Below are 18,385 nucleotides of genomic sequence, written 5' to 3'. Positions count from 1 at the left end.
AGTTGTTTGTAGGCATCACAGCAAAGGAGAGTTTTAAGGAGGGTTTTGAGTGTGGATAATGAGGTAGCTTTACGGAAGCTTATGGGGGTACTCCCCATGCATGAGGGATGGAATGAGAGTTCTAGTTCAAAAATTTAACAAGTGGATGATGAAGACTGGCATCATTAGCCAGTTGGAGGTGGGAGCTGACTTCTCAGTAGCATATTGAGAGATAGTAGGTGTGGTGGGGCTAGGTGCGAAGGGACTGGGAAGGGACTTGAAAGAGAAGACAAGTAGCTTTTGTTTGATGTTATGATGGCAGGCAAAAAAAGGGGTGACATGGTCAAAGTGACAAGACCGGAAGCTTATCTTTGGAGCAATGTTTGAATGGCTATGAGCAGGGCAAGAATGCATTTCTCGAAGTCAGAGAAGAGGACACTGCAGTTGTCAAACATGAGTATTGCCAATTCACACAAATTTGGCCCCTGTGCATCTAGTGTCATGATGATGTGGAAACCTGCAGCCTCCGTGTGATGTTTGAGATACAATGCTCTCTAGAGTAGTGGATGGTGTAGTGAATTATACACACAGCGTGCCTGAGATCCACTGGCTAGTATTAACATTTCTGTGCCTTTCATAAGCCCTTATTATGGGCCATGGCCTCATGGGCCATGGCCTCATACCCCAGGGTATCACTATGAGTCACATATTTCATAGATAAGATAATTAGTAGTTTGTAGAAAGTTACATCAAGCAGAGCTAGGAAGAGAACCCAGGGCTCTAACATAACAGAGCTGAGTCGCCTACCTTGCCACACCGTCTCTCAAAACAGCCATCAGATTATGTGCTTGTGTAACTCACTAACAGGGGCTCTGTGCCATCCTCTAGCAGGTAGTCCACATATGCTGGTTTTAAAGTCTGTTACTGTGGGCATGCTATGTGAGCTCATTCTCTAGGTTAAGCAGTAGAGATTCATCCAGATATTCCTGGTTAGGTCCTAACTGATAATCTGAATAGGGATGTTGGTACATTTGGCTATGTTGCCTGTAACTACTAGACCACAATCTGTTCCCAGACCCAGGAATAGAAACCAAAAATCTTCCATTGTTGTCTCACAAATACTTGTCTAACCCACTGCAATGTGAGTGTTGTGTTTCCTTGCATTGGCTGGTCTGCATAGAGGGTATCAGGCTGCTTTCCACCTGCTGCTCTTACCCATGAGGTATTCCTATATCTGAGGAGGTCTAGGCTGTGGATCTAAAGATATGTATACAGATTCGTGTAGGGATCCTGCAGTAATTGTTAGAATCATTTTATATTGTAAAACATTGTATTTAGAGGTAAATTTGTATGTTGTGCTAATTGTTTTACTGTTGCATTTTTATTATTTGTATTTGGTTAATGGGAGCTGTCCCTTTTAAGGATAGGCAGTGGCAGATTTAGAGTGTTTGAGATTGTGAGCTCTGTATGGGAGATGTTCTCTATATTACATCCAGAGCCTGGAAGCCCATACCTGTGAAAGCTCCAAAAAGGTCAGAACTTGATTTAATCAGTTTCTTTACAGAAACCAATTCTCCTTCTCTAAGGGGTTGTTAGCATTTATAGGGATTGGATGCCGCATGGCAGTGCTTATCAGCTCAGAGTCTGTTGCAAATAGGTGACAGTCTGAATCCTGCCCTGCTCAGCACGGATTGCCAGCTGTTCACATCTAATGGATGGTTGGTGGCCCCTATTTGAGATGGGTCTCAGTTCTAGGTCCCACATCACAGACTGACCACTGTGCCTTGCATTAGAGTGTCGTCTCTTCAGGGCAGGGACCATCTCTGACTGGGTGTTTGTTCTGAGTCTAGCCTGATGGCCCCCTGATCCCAGGCAGATGCTCTAGTTAGAGCTCCTGCAGCAGGGGCCAGAATTGCCATACCCACTAGAAATGTGTGGGAACTGGCATCAATGCAGTTGTTACCCACACACTGGGGATGAGCAGGAGGAATTAATAAATCAGCAGACAGACCAAAAAGTGATTAAAACTTTTTTTAAAAAAATCAGGATTTTCAGGACAATCACATGATTTTCTAGGGTCTGATCCAGGAGGTTTGAACTTTGGGTTGGTGGTACTATTGCATTTAACCCAGCTCTGTGACCCTGTTGTTTTTCTCCATCCACCATTGCGGATGGTTCTTATCACTCTTTGTGACTTAGAAGTGATTTTTCTAAGGATACGTCGTCTAGCTTCAGTTCAAATTAACCTCAGAGTTATGAACTACCTCAGGAATGGAGGTTGTTCGTAGCTCTGAAATGTTCGTAACTCTGAACAAAATGTTAGGGTGGTTCTTTCAAAAGTTTACAACTGAATATTGACTTAATGCAGTTTTCAAACTTTACTATGCAGAAGAAAAATGCTTCTTTCCCTTTATTTATTTTAGTAGTTTGCATTTAACACAGTATTGTACTGTACTTGCTTTTTGTTTGTGTGTGTGTGTGTGTGTCTCTGGTGCTGCCTGATTGCATACTTCCGGTTCAATCAGCATAGCTCAATTGACCTGAGCCAATTTATACCATCTGGTATAAGATCTGGTCCAGTAAAAGTCCAGGGACTGAAGAGACTTGTATGAGACTGAAGTATGCAAGTTATGTCAAAGCCAGGCAGGAGTATTTTAGTTCTGAAGATGAGTTTCAACATATTGACTCTCAGCCTGGCAATATTTTCTCACAAGTCCTCGTGGGCCAATCTGCAACAGGCCCTCCATGGGGGCAGTGTGGAGTCACACTACCTGAGAGGAGGTCCAGGAGTGATCTATCTCAAGAGGTCTAATCTCTCCCTGAGCTTCCTGGCATACATGGGGACTGCACAAACTCCACCTTCCCTAAGGAGGGTGATGCAGCCAGCTCCCACGGGTATACCCATGCAGCTCTACTGTGTGGTGTGGATAAAAAGTGGGGCCATAGCCTTGTCTCTCCCCACTTGGGGTGATTTGCGACCATGGGACATTAGGCGCAGGCCATCCCTGTGCTCTCCTCAGTACTGGCACCGCTATTGTGCTACGTCGTTGTGTGAGGGAAAATAAGGAAGTGGTGGCGAAAGCTCTTTTCTCCCCTACTCCTCCATGCAAGGATCAGTGGCACTTTCACCTTTGGGGGGGGGGGGGAGCGTGAACTTGGGCTGGAATAGCTCCTAATGCAGTTTTGGTGCATAATGGGATTTCGAATTCTGATTTGTAGAAGTTTCATGGCGAGAGAGGAGGCTGAAAAAACTACAAACAAAACAATCCCATAGCTCAGTGGTCCCCACCGTGGTGCCATGGCGCCCGCCGGGGCATTTTTGTGAGGCCGCAGGACACTGCACCGCTGAAATGCTGCCACAGTCTTCTGGGAATAGCAATACACTATTCCCACACAAAGGTTGGGGACCACTGCCAGAGCTCAATGGCAGGAGCAGCTGCCTCATGGCATTGCCTGGCATACGCTCTCCCTTTTCCATGTTCAGCTGACAGTATAATGTAATATAATTTGTTTAGGTGCATGGCATAATGGGAGCAACATGATCCTGTAGGGAGAGGAGGAGCACAGTGCACCCTGTTATGTGGAAGAAGGAAATGCTTTGTTTTCCCAGGACTGAGAGGAATGTTGTCATATTCCTTCCTGGGGGAGGGGAGCAGCATGTTTACAGCATGTTGCCCCCTGGGGGAAATGGAGTGCTGTGCTACCTTTGGCTGCAGGGGAGGGGAATCCTGCATGGCACTTTGTTGTGCTGAGCAATGCAGTGGTATGGTGTGTGGGGAAGGAAGGTGGGCGGTGCATTGCATGTTGTCACTTGCAATAGTGGAGCGCTGCATGGTGCATTGACCATGTAACTCTTTTGCACGCATATCTGCTCCAAGAGCTTGTCTTCACTTCAATTTCTGACCTCAGAATAGCGAACGTTTTTGCAAAGGCAAGTCTGGAAAGTTGATACCCATTTGTTCAAAGTTACAAGTGTTCGTAGGTTACTCTAGGCCAGGGGTCATCAGTTATTTTTTGGCCAACGTATAGTCAATGTTCAGACTCCAGAGAAAATAATTTAAAAAATAACAATAATTATAATAATAAGTAAATAAAAAAGATTTCACGGTCTGTTCAAAAGTGTCTGGTGTTCTGGATTTGGCCTGCAGTCCACCTATTGGCTACCCTTGCTCTAGGCTGATTCCTTGTGTCTTGGCCTTTACAGTGGTATTAACTACTTTGAGTAAATTGGCAATCAGTTAACTTGAGGTAAAAAAATCTCTACTGAAGACAAGCCCTAACCACCGGACTCAGGGATATTCTGATGGGGGTCTTTCTCACTCTCCTGTTTAATCTGTTCCACTTTGAATAAATAATTAAATGTTAAGTGAGTCAGAGTGAGTCTGGCTCTGTAGCCCAGTGGTTGGGACACTCATGTGAGAGGTGGGAAACTCCAGTTCAGGTCCCTTCTCACAGGTGGGGGTGGCAGGGCAGGAGTTGAAGCAGGGTTTCCCACATAGTAACATAAGCACTGGGCTAAAGGTAGGAAGGGAGACCATCTACTCCCTCAGATGTTTTGTGTGGAGTTGCTGGGCGTGCTCTAAGCATGCCTGCTGGAGCAGGCTCTGCAAATGAAATAAGTGGGGAAATGCGCGTCTTCCTCCGGTTTGTGGATTGCGCTGGGTTTTAGGTGTGAGCTAGGCATCTGGAGCCTGCTTGAGGCAGCTGTGTGCATGCCCAGAGGCAGAAACGTAGGCACCTAGGGGACTTTTACAGAAAAAAATTGGGTGACAAGTGAGTTTAGGCACCTACAGGGCTTGGTAGCAGCTAAACAATGATTTTTGTGGCTCACAGTGGTGCCTAAATCTGGGTTTTAGGCACCTAAGTCTCTTTGTAGATCTGGGCCTTAGGCTTTCACTGCCCCAGATCCCCATCTGTCAAATGGGGATACCAGCACTGTCCTGGGGTAATAGCACTGTCTTACTTCAGAGGGGTGCTGTAAGGGTAACACATTACAGATTGTGAGCCCCCCACATTACTATGTAGGTACCCGAGATTAATCTTCATTTAAAAAATTTATTTATCAACACATTTCATGTTAACGAGTATTTTCAATTAAATGCCATAACTTTGTGTGGTGGTGGTGAGATGGGAATGGAGGGTAATGCATGGCAGTGGGATGGATTAATGTTATAGTGAAGTTTATGGGGCTGTTTTAGTAGAATTTGGTTCCTTTGGGCCACAGACTACACATAGCTCTTGCTAAAGGGACTGTCTTCTGGGTAAATATTACAGCCTTTAGGAGTAAAAGAAGCCCGTGCCTGTAAACCCTTCACACAGCCCTAGCCTCCCTCCTCTCTCAGCCCATCCGCACTTTTACTTAACCTCTGCTTTCTTCTTGCTTTCCTCCCTTCTCTTCCCTTCCTTCTCTTTGTCCCCCCCCCGTCCCTCCCCATCCCCCAGTCTTCCACAATAAGCTTCCCTGAAAAGCAATCCAGCTGCTTCTCAGACCCTGCTGAGCTCTGCAGATGGGCTGAGAGGGGGAGTAACAGATTCCCTTTGAAGCATCACTGTGGAAGTTCACAATGGGACTTCGAAGGGAAATTACTGCCTCCCCCTGCAGCCTGGCTGTGGGGCTCAGCTGCCCTACAGAAATGGCTGGGATGCGTTTCACTTCAAACTGACTGACTGACTGTACAAGAGGAAATGGAAGGGTAGCAGGAGGGTAGTTAGAGGGAAAGTGGAAAGACAGGGAGAAAAGAGAGGCACTGACATTTTGAACCTGTTTTTTGACCACTGTGAGGTAAGGGCTGGCCGCTTTTCTATCAGATCAGTACAGACCTCTGGCCAGTTTACACTATTAGAAAGGAAGGACTGAAATGGCTTTTGAGTTACAAATTGTAGCTGACAGGATAGCTGGGATAATGGAGGATGGGAAGAGGAAGAAGAGGTCCAAATATCCAGTTTCAAGAGCTAAGTTAATTACTATTAGATTGAGCATGCCTCCTTACTTTATTCCAAGTCCCAGTAAGGGGTGCCTTAGTTGGCTATTGGTGCACTTGGCCTTTGGCCCCATTCCTCACAACAACCCTGGGATATGCACCAGTACTTGACTATATTTTGCCTTCCTGCTGTTTTGTCAGGCATTCTGATTGTCTAGAAAGATTAATCTGCTACAGTGCCTGGGATGGATGAGGTGGAACATCTGTGTATCCACAAATTGTATATTTCCTGTACTAAATCATCACTGGCACAGGTAGTGCTGTTACATGACCTGATCCAAAATCCACTGATGTCAATGGGAATCTTTCTGTCCGTGGGCTCTGGATCAGACCCATAGTCAATACATTGTACTTTGCAGCAAGCTGGATCTAAACTCTGTGACACGGCTTCCTGATTTCTTTGGCAGACAGGAAATTTTTGTGGCACCTTCCCTTAAATTAAAAAGTGGAGATTTTTATTTATTTAAATATAAAAATTAATAATTCAGTGAGTGCAGTAGCCACTGAGAGAATGAGTTTAATATTACATTCCATTTATTTTACGCTCTTATATTTTCAGTTTTCATTATGCCACAGATTTTTGTAGAAATAAGTTGTAAATTTTTAACTGTGAGAGTAATTAACCACTGGAACAATTTACTAAGGATTGTGGTGTATTCTCTACCACTGACAATTTTAAAATCAAGATTGGATGTTTTTCTAAAATATCTGCTCTAAAATATTATTTTGGGGAAGTTATGTGGCCTGTGTTATACAGGAGGTGAGACCAGATTATCACAGTGGTCCCTCCTGGCCTTGGAATCTATGAATCATAGAATTTGTCAATGAGTAAGCTGTAGGTTTTGGCAGCTGAGTAGAGGGGAAATGGGGTTTTGACACCTAGGAAAATATGGAAGGCATTTAGGGGTCGTGAGATAAATATATAATCTGTGCCTGCTAAAATGATCAACAGTGAAGTGGTTAACTATGTTGCCACTGAAATTGTCATCTTTAGATTGCAGAGTTGCCTCCCTGCTGAGATAAGTGGGGCAATTCATATCTCTCAGAACTAATGTTTCAGGCTGTCTGTAGTCTCAGGAAGTCAACATTACATTGGTTTTCTCAGTTCACATTCTGAAGGTTTTTTTGCAACTTAAAACCTAGATACTAAAGCAGAAACTCATGGTGAGGGAGATTCCTCACCAGTATCTGTGGCAAGAAATCATGGAATAATTGGCTCCTTTGCTATAGTTAAGACTGAAATAGATTCATAGATTCATAGATATTAAGGTCAGAAGGGACCATTATGATCATCTAGTCTGATCTCCTGCACAACGCAGGCCACAGAATCTCACCCACCCACTCCTGAAATAAACCTCTCACCTATGTCTGAGCTATTGAAGTCCTCAAATCGTGGTTTAAAGACTTCAAAGAGCAGAGAATCCTCCAGCAAGTGACACGTGCCCCATGCTACAGAGGAAGGCGAAAAACCCCCAGGGCCTCTTCCAATCTGCCCTGGAGGAAAATTCCTTCCCGACCCCAAATATGGTGATCAGCTAACCCCTGAGCACATGGGCAAGATTCACCAGCCAGATACTACAGAAAATTCTTTCCCGGGTAACTCAGATCCCAACCCATCTAACATCCCATCACAGGCCATTAGGCCTATTTACCATGAATATTTAAAGATCAATTAATTGCCAAAATCATGTTATCCCATCATACCATAAATATAGAGTTCCTGTTATAACCCTGTTTTCAGATACTCATATGATTCCTACATGTTTACCTTTTTATCTGAAAACTATCATGCTTGGTCTCTATCCCAAAAGGAATTCTTTTGAAATGTTTGAACGTTATTATGTCTTTGAGTTATGATACAATGGAACAAAACCACTTTTCCTATTGCCATAAATAAAATGACTTTTTTGGCAGGGTGAAGAGGGTGCAAAACCAGCTAAATTGGAACATTGAAGTCTGTCACGGGCATAGTTCTCCATGTGGAGCACATGCTTTTCAAAGTTTAAAAAAATGGGTTGTGAAATAGCCTAGTTATGAATGTTTGAAAGTGGACAGCTGTGCATGTATGTAGAAAATGTATGTCCCTGTGTGTGACATAGCTTGGATCCTAAAAGTGCCTATGCCACTCCCTCCTCCCCCGTAAATCAATAGCATGTAATACACTGACTTCAACAGCTATGGGATTAGGTCCTTAATAATGTGCCACTTTCATAACTTTAACATTGCCAGATTGATTGGCTATGTACAAGCTACAGTTTAGGTTGGTATAAGTTATGTCGCTTAGGGGTGTGAGTAAGCCCCTCCCCTGAGCGACGTAAGTTACACCAACCTAAACGCCAGTGTGGACAGCGCTATGTCGGCAGGAGAGCTTCCACCACTGCTCACGGGGGCTGGTGTAATTAAGTCGACAGGAGAGCACTCTCCCTTCGGTTTAGAACTTGCGCACTAGCCGCGGTGCAGCGGTGCAGCAGCATTGGTGCGGCTGTGCCGTGGTAAGCTGTGTAGTGTCGTCAGACCCACTGTTTTCAGACGTACCTTGTAATTTAAGGTTTGGTGAGATCTACAAAATGAGATGGTTTGATATTTCTGATGTCAGTAATTTGGGATTTATGCGAATGCAAACTTTCTGAATTAAGCACCTTTGAGAATATGCCAGATTTAAAGATTCATAACTTCTAAAATTAGGACACTTCTTTTCTTAACACATACATACCTTGATGTTTAGCATTGGATGACCGCCATAAAATAAAAACTGTTTTTTGAAGTTTCTAGCATCTATAGATGTGAAGCTATGCAAGCACAAACTTTCTGAATCAATTTCTAATGCTATAGGACTTGGACATTTAGGCCTGATTCTCCATTCAGATGCACCATTTTTATGCCAGTATCGCTCTGCTGGCACAGAGCTGGTGTAACAAAGTGGAAAATCAGTCTATATAGCACAGAGGGGGTGTATATAGCCTGTATATAGTATGTACATGAGACTGCAGCTATGGCTGAAGAGGAATGTACAAAGTCTGATCACCTGTGGGTAATTGTGACTAGATATAGAGGTAGTGTGTCAGGGCAGAATAGAACATAGGTGTTTGAATAGATTTCTTTGTGTGTGACACTGAATATCAGGACAAGAACAAAGATTTCTTTCGATGAAGGGAAAAGGTTTGGGACCTCTTCAGTGCCTGTGTGATTGGAATGTGTGAGTCTATAAATATGAAAGGAACTTGCAGGTTCATTTGGTTCAGCTTGTGATTGCCAGGATGTTTGAAAATGTGTGTATGAATGTGCGTGCTCCTCCTGTTTGACTAGTAATGTATACAGATAGGGGACAACTGTATGTGCGTTTATCTTTGGGCCAAATCTTCAGCTGGTGTGAGTCAGGGTAGCTCAGTCAAAATCAACAGAATTACACCAGCTGAGGATCTGGCTGATGGAATCTATGCGTGATTGCTTGTGGGTGTACGGCTGTCTGGGATCATGACTGGCACACTGTGTAAGGATGCTGCTTTGGAAAATTGAACCAAAAATAGCTTGTAATGCAAGAGAGAGAAAGCCAAGCCACAAATAACCATCCGTGCAACCATGAGGTTTTCTGTTAAAGAAAAAGAAAATGCTCACTAAGACTGGTTCACCTCTCTGTTACATTAGCTTTGTGATGGTGTTACTCCATTGAAATCTACAAGGGGCTCTGGGTGCTTAGAACTTTGGAAAACCAGACCACTTATTTCACTGTTTAAATATGCATTTAGGAGCCTACCTTTAAGCACACATTTTTAAAAAAGTCTTGGCCTTAGCATCCATCTTTAGTGCTTATACTCTTCAAATATCTATATATGGTTATCTTGTGCACCTGTGCATCACTATACATATACATCTGATGAAGTGAGCTGTAGCTCATGAAAGCTCATGCTCAAATAAATTGGTTAGTCTCTAAGGTGCCACAAGTACTCCTTTTCTTTTTGCGAATACAGACTAACACAGCTGTTCCTCTGAAACCTATACATATATAGTTCTTCTAAAATCTTTTCCCATAAATCAATCCATCTAGCTCTTTAAGTATTTTTTCCTCTAGTTTGAACTCCTTCCAGGTTTCTCCTACATCTTTCGGCTACTGAAGTGCTCCAGCTGAACACAATATTCCAGCTCCCCTCTCTCCAGGCCTAACTAGAGAAGGACAGTTCCTACTATAGGCTAGTGTGAATTAACAATCTGCTCTGAGCATGGGGTAATGTGTTGTTGTTGCTGTCCTGGAGTAATCCAGGAGGTAGGTTGTGACATACGGAGTCAAGCACTCCTTTCCGGCTCTCTGCTGCTCAGGGGAGGGAATAAATAGGTATAGACTCAGTGCAGTATATGTCTGTCGAGGTGCTGGCTCAGCTACGCTGCCTGGCATGTAGGGAGCAGGAATGAAGCCAAGGAGCGACCTATTCCTACCTCTCCACCCACTTAAAGGGGAACATAGTGGCTCTACAGAGCCTGTTTCCCCTCCTGCACCATGAGTGAAGGTAGTCAGCTCAAGGTAGCAAGGGGGCTTGGCTTCCTACACCCTATAGGAGGGCTGCCTTACTGGTCTGGCTTCAGATTAGCCGCTGCCTCTGTTTCCGCTCAATTCCAGGGACCCGTCACTTGCCCACACACACCTAACTTTCCCAGGAACGAGTCTCTGCCACACCAAGAGTCTTTCAGGTCCTTCTTCCAGGGCAGTGTTTGGTTAATTCAAACAAAACAAAGTAAGACAAATTCACAATCAGTGCAGGCTGCCAGTTCAGCCTTCCTTCTCTCCCTTCTCTCTTCTCTCTCTCTTTGCTCCACCCATTTGGTGATGATTCTCCATTTACAATTACACGTTGAGACCTATCAGTTAGCCATCTTTTAATCTATGTAATGTGTGCCTTGTTAATTTGATATCTTGCTAGTTTTTTGATCAAATGTTGTGCTTTACCAAGTCAAATGCCTTACAGAAGTCTGTCTATTACATCAACACTATTATGTTTATCAATCAAACTTGTAATTTCATAAAATAATGAAATTGAGTTAGATTAACAGGATCTGTTTTCCATAAGCTCCCGTTCATTAACATTAATTACATTACCCTCCTTTAATTCTTTATTAAATGAATCCCGTGTGAACTGCTTCGTTTTCTGCCTTGGGTCAATGTCAACCTCACAGGCTTATTATTATTCAGGTCATCCTGTTCACTCTTTTTTAATATTGATTCAACATTAGCTTTCTTCCTGTCTTCTGGAACTTCTCCAGTCTTCCAAGACCTATTGAAAATCAGCATTAATGTTCCAGTGACCTCAATCAACTCTTTTAAAACTCTTGGATGTAAGTTATCCAGACATGCTGATATAAAACTTTCTCACTTTATTAGCTGCTGTTTCACAGCCTCATGAGTTACTATTGGAATGTAAAGAGTATCATCATTGTCATATAATATGATTACATCATCTTGCTTTTCCTCAAATATAGAACAGAAATATTTATTGAACACTTCTGCCTTTTCTGCATTATTGATAATTCTACCATTTCCATCTAGTAATTGACCAGTACCATGTTAGGTTTCTTTTTTTTCTTAAAATATACTTTTAAAAACTCTTTTATTGTCCTTAACTCTACTGGACATATGCTTTTCCTTTTATCATTTTGTTTCCTTTGTCAATTTTTTTACAATTCCTAGCTTGTGATTTATATTCATTACTATCCCCTTTAGTTTGTGACACTGTTCTGTCTCACACAGTAATGCAGGCTTTGTTTCAAATAAAGTTTTGTGTGGTCCTTGGGGGCTAGAAGTTAAAAAGGAAATCTCTATTTCAAACAAAGTTTTCTGGTCAGCTGTCTCATTCAACCATAGATACCTTATTATATGGCCAGACACTAGTAGTACAAATGATCCAGTTTGGATACAAGGCATTAATCTATACAAGTCTCTGAAGAAAGCAATAAATTTGCCACTCAGGAAAAAATACCTGAGGATGGTTATAGACAGTTCAATTAAAATTTCTGCTCACTATGCAAAAAAGAGGTTAAAAAACAAACAAAAAGTTAAATTGCATAAGGAAATGGTATAGAAAATACTAATGAAAATATAATTCCATTACATATATCAATGGTACACACTCACCTTGAATGTTGAGTACAGTTCCAGGAACCCAATTTTTTTAAAATGAAGGGCGTTCAGAGACAGATGATAAAAATAATTCGAGGAATGGAAGAGCTTCCATCTGAAGAAAGACTTAAAGGACTGGTAATGGAGGTGAGAGAAATTCAGAATTTCCATCCCATGGGAAATTCTGACATTTCCACATGTTTGCATCCCAAATCTGGATGAAAAGTTGAAATTTTGAAAATTTCCACAGAATGGAAATAAAAAAAAACCAACCAGTTCAGAAATGCCAAAATAAACATATTGCAATTTTGAGAGAAATGAAATATTTTGACACTCTGAAATTTAAACATTTTGTTTTAGTTTGTTGAACTGACCTGCATTGTTTTTGTTACCAGTTATTAAACTGCATTTCCCATTGTGGCACGTTGCCTAATAGGAGTTGTAGTTCAGGAGCCTGAGTCAGGCTCCCTGGCCAGACTATATCTCCCATGATGCACCATGTGGCTTAGTCAGAAGGATAGCACTGCATTATGGGATCCAAGTGCACAGGGAGAAATGGGAGTCCAAAATACAATTTCCATAAGGCAGTGTGCTGATAGGGAAATGCAGTTTAATATTTTGCTGAACTTATCTGAAACTAAAATTTTGGGATCAGTTCATCAAAACAAAATATTCCAATTCAGGTTGAATCAACCCAAAACAAAATATTTCATTTCAGCTTTCCTGACAAAAAAATTGAATTTTGGGGGGAAAATTTCTCATCCAAACTTTTGATTTTTGTGGAAACTTTTTTTTTTCCAGAAAATCATTCAAATGGAAAATTTCAAGCCAGGTCTTATTGGGATTGGTGAATTTATCCCATAGAAAAGGGATATGGTAGAGGTATCTAAAATAATGAAGAATACTGAGAAGGGAACAGTTGCTTATATTAATGTATTCTCATAATACAAAAACAAGAGGACATTCAAATTGAACTAAAAGGAACATTTAAACACATTTAAAAGTGAAAAAAGGAAATACTTTTTTCCCCCATTGTGTAATTACATTGTGGAACTCACTGGCACATGATGTCTTCGAGGCCAAGAGCTTAGCAGGACTCAAGAAAGGATTAGACATTCTTCGTTATAGTGACTGACTCCCTAATACTTCTGGGTCATAGCCACAGCAAAAAGTGATGGTATAGGGAGACATATGTAATGCCCCTTGTTTGGAGTTCATAAATCACCACATTTCTGTGAACTGGAATTCATAAACATTTAAAATGACAATCTTTGATTTGTTTGAGTTGAATTGTTTGATGGACTGTAGGTTCAGTTTGGCTATGGCTAATTTTGAGAACTTTAATCTCAGGGAGAGTATCACACATTTCTAGCATTATTCCTATGGGCAGTTTGTGGCAGTGAGATGATAGTTTTTCCTTTCTTCACCAATTTTTGTTTTTGCTGGTAGAGATAAGTGCAAGCTGAAGAATCCAGAAACAAACTGCCACAGAGGCTGTGATTAGGAAGGGTCAGCCATAAAGCTTGGACGTGGTTTAAAACTGCACACTTTGCAGTTAGTGAGATCCAAAATTTTGGTTCAGACCAAACTCTAAATGTTTGTGGTGTGATTTTATCTATAATCGTCCTATGTAAGAGCGACACCATAGGATGTATCCACCTGCCTCACCTTTTTTTTTTTTTAGTTTTCCTTACCTTTCAGGTGTGTTCCCACTCTTTAATTTTTACATAGACTCTTGGACGTTGGTAGAACAACTTCTTTGTAGTCTGTACAGCTGAGTATCCTGGTCAGGTTAAAGAGATCACTAATTGCATACCCTCCTCCTCTTTTATTTATGGGCCACTTTCTCTTTTTATATTTGTAAAAACCCATAGCCTCTCTTTTGCTCTGCATTTGGTGGTGGATGTTGCCCTTTTCTTTTTTTGTGCAGCGTTAACTGATTTGTTATATTCTTGTCTGGTTCCCTCCTCCTTTTCCATTTCAGGTACAGGCTTTTTTAACCTCAGATATTTGAACAGTCTCTTTATAAGTCAATTTGGTAATTTCTTGTCCTTCAGAGTCAGTGGAGCAATGCCAATTTACACAAGCTGCGAATATGTCTCAGTGACTGTTAAGATTCTCCTGATTTCTTCCATTCTGGAAGTTTAGTTGCACTTTGCTCACTAGTGGTCCATCCATTGAGATACTGAATATCCTCAGCCCCATTTTCTTCAGTGGAAGTTGAGGGTGCTCAGCAGCTGGAAGGACTGAAATATTTTAAATCACCAGGATTAGTTGCCCTGCAAACTAATACTGAGGGCAGTTGTGGAGCACCAGGATATGCCGATAAAGGAGACTATAAAAGAGAGCAAGATACATAAATCCAGAGATGATAGTGTTGATATAATAGGCTCTTGTTTAACATCAGATTGATGGAATGGACGAATTTCTTGACTGTGACAGATAATCTTGGGTAAGGTCCAGACTGACTGGTTCGTGGGACTAAACCCTGCAAATAAATTCTGTTCTGAAACTTCACATACAACAGTCCTGGTCCCCTGCTTCACACATGCGTAATGTGCTTTGCAAGGAAGATTCCAATGGCTAGGTTTTCAAAAGAGCTCAGCATTCAGTAGCTCCCATTCTCAACTGGAGCAGCTCTAAATGGGAGCTGAGCTCTCTTGAAAATCTGGCCCCAAACTGTAATCTTCAAAATGTAAAAGCTTTCTTTACCTCCACACTGCTAGGTGGGACCTCAACACTGTTGAAGAAGAGGACTGATTGGGAGATAAAGAGCCACTTTAAAGTTTTAAGAACAGGAGTACTTGTGGCACCTTAGAGACTAACAAATTTATTAGAGCATAAGCTTTCGTGGGCTACAGCCCTCTTCATCGGATGCATAGAATGGAACATATAATAAGAAGATATGTATATACATACAGAGAAGGTGGACGTTGCCATACAAACTGTAAGAGGCTAATTAATTAAGTTTTAGACTGTGAATATATACCCATATTCCTGGATGAAGCAAGAGTTAGCTTTCTGAGACAAACATATAGGGCCAAATACACTGGTAAACATCATCTGCTTTGCACTGCTCTACCAATTCAGAGGAGCAGTAAATCCAATTCAACTTGTGGATTAAAATAGGTGTACAGCAACTTTGCATTGCTGGAGCAGTGCCAAGCAGATGAAGCATACCAGTGAATCAGGCACATATTTTTAACTTCGATCGGACCCATGTTCCTTTACTGAGTCTTGTGTGGAATAAACCAAGGAGGAAGTAATGGAGCCTGGCAATAAGCAGTCCAGTGGATGTGAGACCCACATTTTGAACTAGAGTGACTGTTGTTTACTTTTTGTGTTTTCACTTTTAGATTCTCTTATTAATATTTCTGATGTGGCTATATGTAACCACTCAATTTGTCAAACATTCTAGGGCATATTTTCAGTCTTCTTTTTCTATTATTGATTAACATAGCAATGAGTTTTAGAGCATTTCAGTATCCCTACTGATGGGTATAGCCCTCATTAAGCACACTTCTAAAACTTATTGAAGGATAAAAAGGATATCCTGGTGGTTAAGACACTGGACCAAGGCTCATGAGCTCTGGATTGAAATCCTGACTCTGTCATAGATTTCATGGGTGACTTTGGGCAAGCTATTTAATCTGCCTGTGCTTCAGTCCCCATCTGTAAAATGGGATGATAATAATACTTACCTTTCTCTCACTTTTTGTCTGTCTCCTCTATTGAGCTTGTAAAGTCTGTCCCTATGGACCTAATTCTCATTTATGTTGAGATCTGCTCTGGCTGTGTAAAAGGTCTTAAAGTGGAAGGAAATTATTTTAAGGCCCCTTTCTGCTGCCAGAGTGTGTAAAGGGGCATTCGTAAATGAAAACCAGACCCTGTGTGTCTTTACATTGGCTAGCACAATAGGCCCAATATTATCTGGGGGCTGTAGGTGCTAGTGTAGTACATATAATACATATTAATAATAATGAATGTATTACAACTGGGACTGCATGCTTTTTATAATGTACCTCAAGTTTGAGAGAGCACAGTTAATACATTAGAATGAATGAATGAAAAATAGTTTTTCTGGTAAGACACTCTGGTACACCATGACAGACTGCTGTAGAATTATCTTCCAGCTGTATTTTATGTTTATGTGGCATTTGGCTACTGTGAAGGATACTTAGGGAGAGATCTATGTGGTTGAGCTGCCACTATGTGGTTGCTATATCCTCCAAGCACTTAGCCTTCCTAGGTGTGTGACCTTTTGTACTTATGACCCCAATAACAAGGTCCTTTTATGCATGTCTGTTATATGTGATTGACTTTGTGGAGGCCCCTTGTGCTGACATTAGTTAATATGAAAGTGAGAGATCTAGAGAGAACCACAGGCTCTGTCTGTGTTCAGCAGCCTGAATAAGGAATTCCCTTTATAGTCATTTCAGCTGTGTTCTGTCTCTACCACAAGGGACACTATATGACTATATGTGATCTCACCCAAGTTTGCCATGTCTACGTGTGTGCAGGGTTTTGCGTGATCTATTTAGAGCATAGATTCTTATTGTTAGCAAATGTACTTTAAGAAGAGTAATGGCCACCTGTTGTACAAAATGTTCACAAAGCTTGCAAACAGAAATAAGCTGTGCAAATAAATAACTAAAACCTAACAGCTGCCACATTCTGGCCCAGAGAAACCGTCATTGCAGTGGAGTGGGAAGGAATCCACACCATGTATATATAAATACACAAACAGAGAGAGAGAGAGTGTGTGTTAAGGGTTGTAAAGTGTTCCTGGAGAAGTGGCATTATACACATGTAAGGTTTTTCTCTTTATTTTTAATATTGTGTAGTTTAGTATCTTGGGTTCTTTACAGTAAGGCATTTTTGAAGCCTAATATAATGAGTAATGCCTCCAAAATAGGTGACCAATAGGAGAACCCATTAGGAGATCTGAAGACAGTCATTGTGGACCAGTTCTGCCCTGAGTTACAGAAGTGCAACTCCCAAAACAAAGATTTATAGATTCATAGAGTTTAAAGTCCAGCAGGGGCCATTAGGTCATCCAGTCTGACCTCCTGTATATCATAATCCATTGCACATCACCCACTTACCCCTATACTGAGCCCAGTAACTTGTGTTGTGGCTAAAGCATATCTTCCAGAAAGACATCCAGTCTTAATCTGAAGACATCAAGAGATGGAAAATCCACCACTTCCCTTTGGAGTTTGTTCCAAGGGTTAATCACTCTCACTGTTAAAACGTATGGCTAATTTCTTATTTATATTTATCTGGTTTCAGCTGCCATCCCTTGGGTCTTATATGCCTTTTTCCCACTAGATGAAAGAGCCCTTTAGTTCATTGTATTTTCTGCCCTTGAAGGTACTTACACTCTGTAATCAAGTCACCTATCAATCTTCTTTTTGATAAGCTAAACAGACTGAGCTCTGTAAGTCTCTCACTATAAGACATTTTCTCCATTCCATGAACCATTTTTGTGACTCTTTCCTACACCCTCTCCAACTTTTTCCAACATTCTTTTTAAAACATGGACATTAGTACTAGACACAGTATTCCAGAACTGGTCTCACCAGTGCCATGTACAGAGGTAAAATCACCTCCCCTACTCCTACACACTACTCCCTTGTTTATGCTTGGGTACTTGAGAGTAATGCATTTTTTGAGTGCACGAGTTGCACTACTTGAATGCAAGATTTACCTTATATGACCACGGGTCATTTTTCTTAATGCTTGACTATAAGGCCCAATATTTCCATTGTATTCCAAGTACAAATAAAGTCCTGCTGAAAAACAATGTGTAGAATTAGTGAAAAAAGTCAGCACCTTTCATAGCTCTGATATGGCTTCATCTTCAGCACTGGGTTGCTGTGTGGTCACAAGTTGGCTGTTATGGAAAGGTAGGTTGTCTGTGTGGGGGACATTGGGCAACAGGGTTATAGAAAGCACTTGAAGATAGTAGGTTGTTGTGGTTGTATAAAGTGGGACTCCAGGGCAAGTAGGGATATGCGGCTATGCTGCAGAAAGCAGGTCAGGGATGCTGCCCTGTTGTGCACCACATAATGCAGATGGTGGCATTGTGTTGTTGGGCTGTGGAAAGAGGGGATCACTGTTTGTCAGAGAGTGGAGCTGGATGGCAGGAGAGAGATCACTAGATCATTACCTGTTAGGTTCACTCCCTCTGGGGCACCTGGCATTGGCCACTGTCGGTAGACAGGATACTGGGCTGGATGGACCTTTGGTCTGACCCAGTATGACCATTCTTATGGGCTTATGTTCTTATGTTATGTTAAATTCTGCTCTTGCTTAT

At 41.6% G+C, this 18,385-nt stretch overlaps 1 protein-coding gene across 1 annotated transcript in view; it reads left to right on the top strand.

The window, feature by feature from the left end:
- TBX15 (T-box transcription factor 15) overlaps nucleotides 1-18,385 on the top strand; it is a 133,743-nt gene that overhangs the window by 60,029 nt on the left and 55,329 nt on the right. The window lies entirely within an intron of this gene.

The sequence above is a fragment of the Caretta caretta genome, chromosome 1, assembly GCF_965140235.1.
Source record: "Caretta caretta isolate rCarCar2 chromosome 1, rCarCar1.hap1, whole genome shotgun sequence".
In the NCBI taxonomy this organism is placed as follows: Eukaryota; Metazoa; Chordata; order Testudines; family Cheloniidae; genus Caretta; species Caretta caretta.
This window is presented reverse-complemented; position numbering and strand designations above follow the sequence as displayed.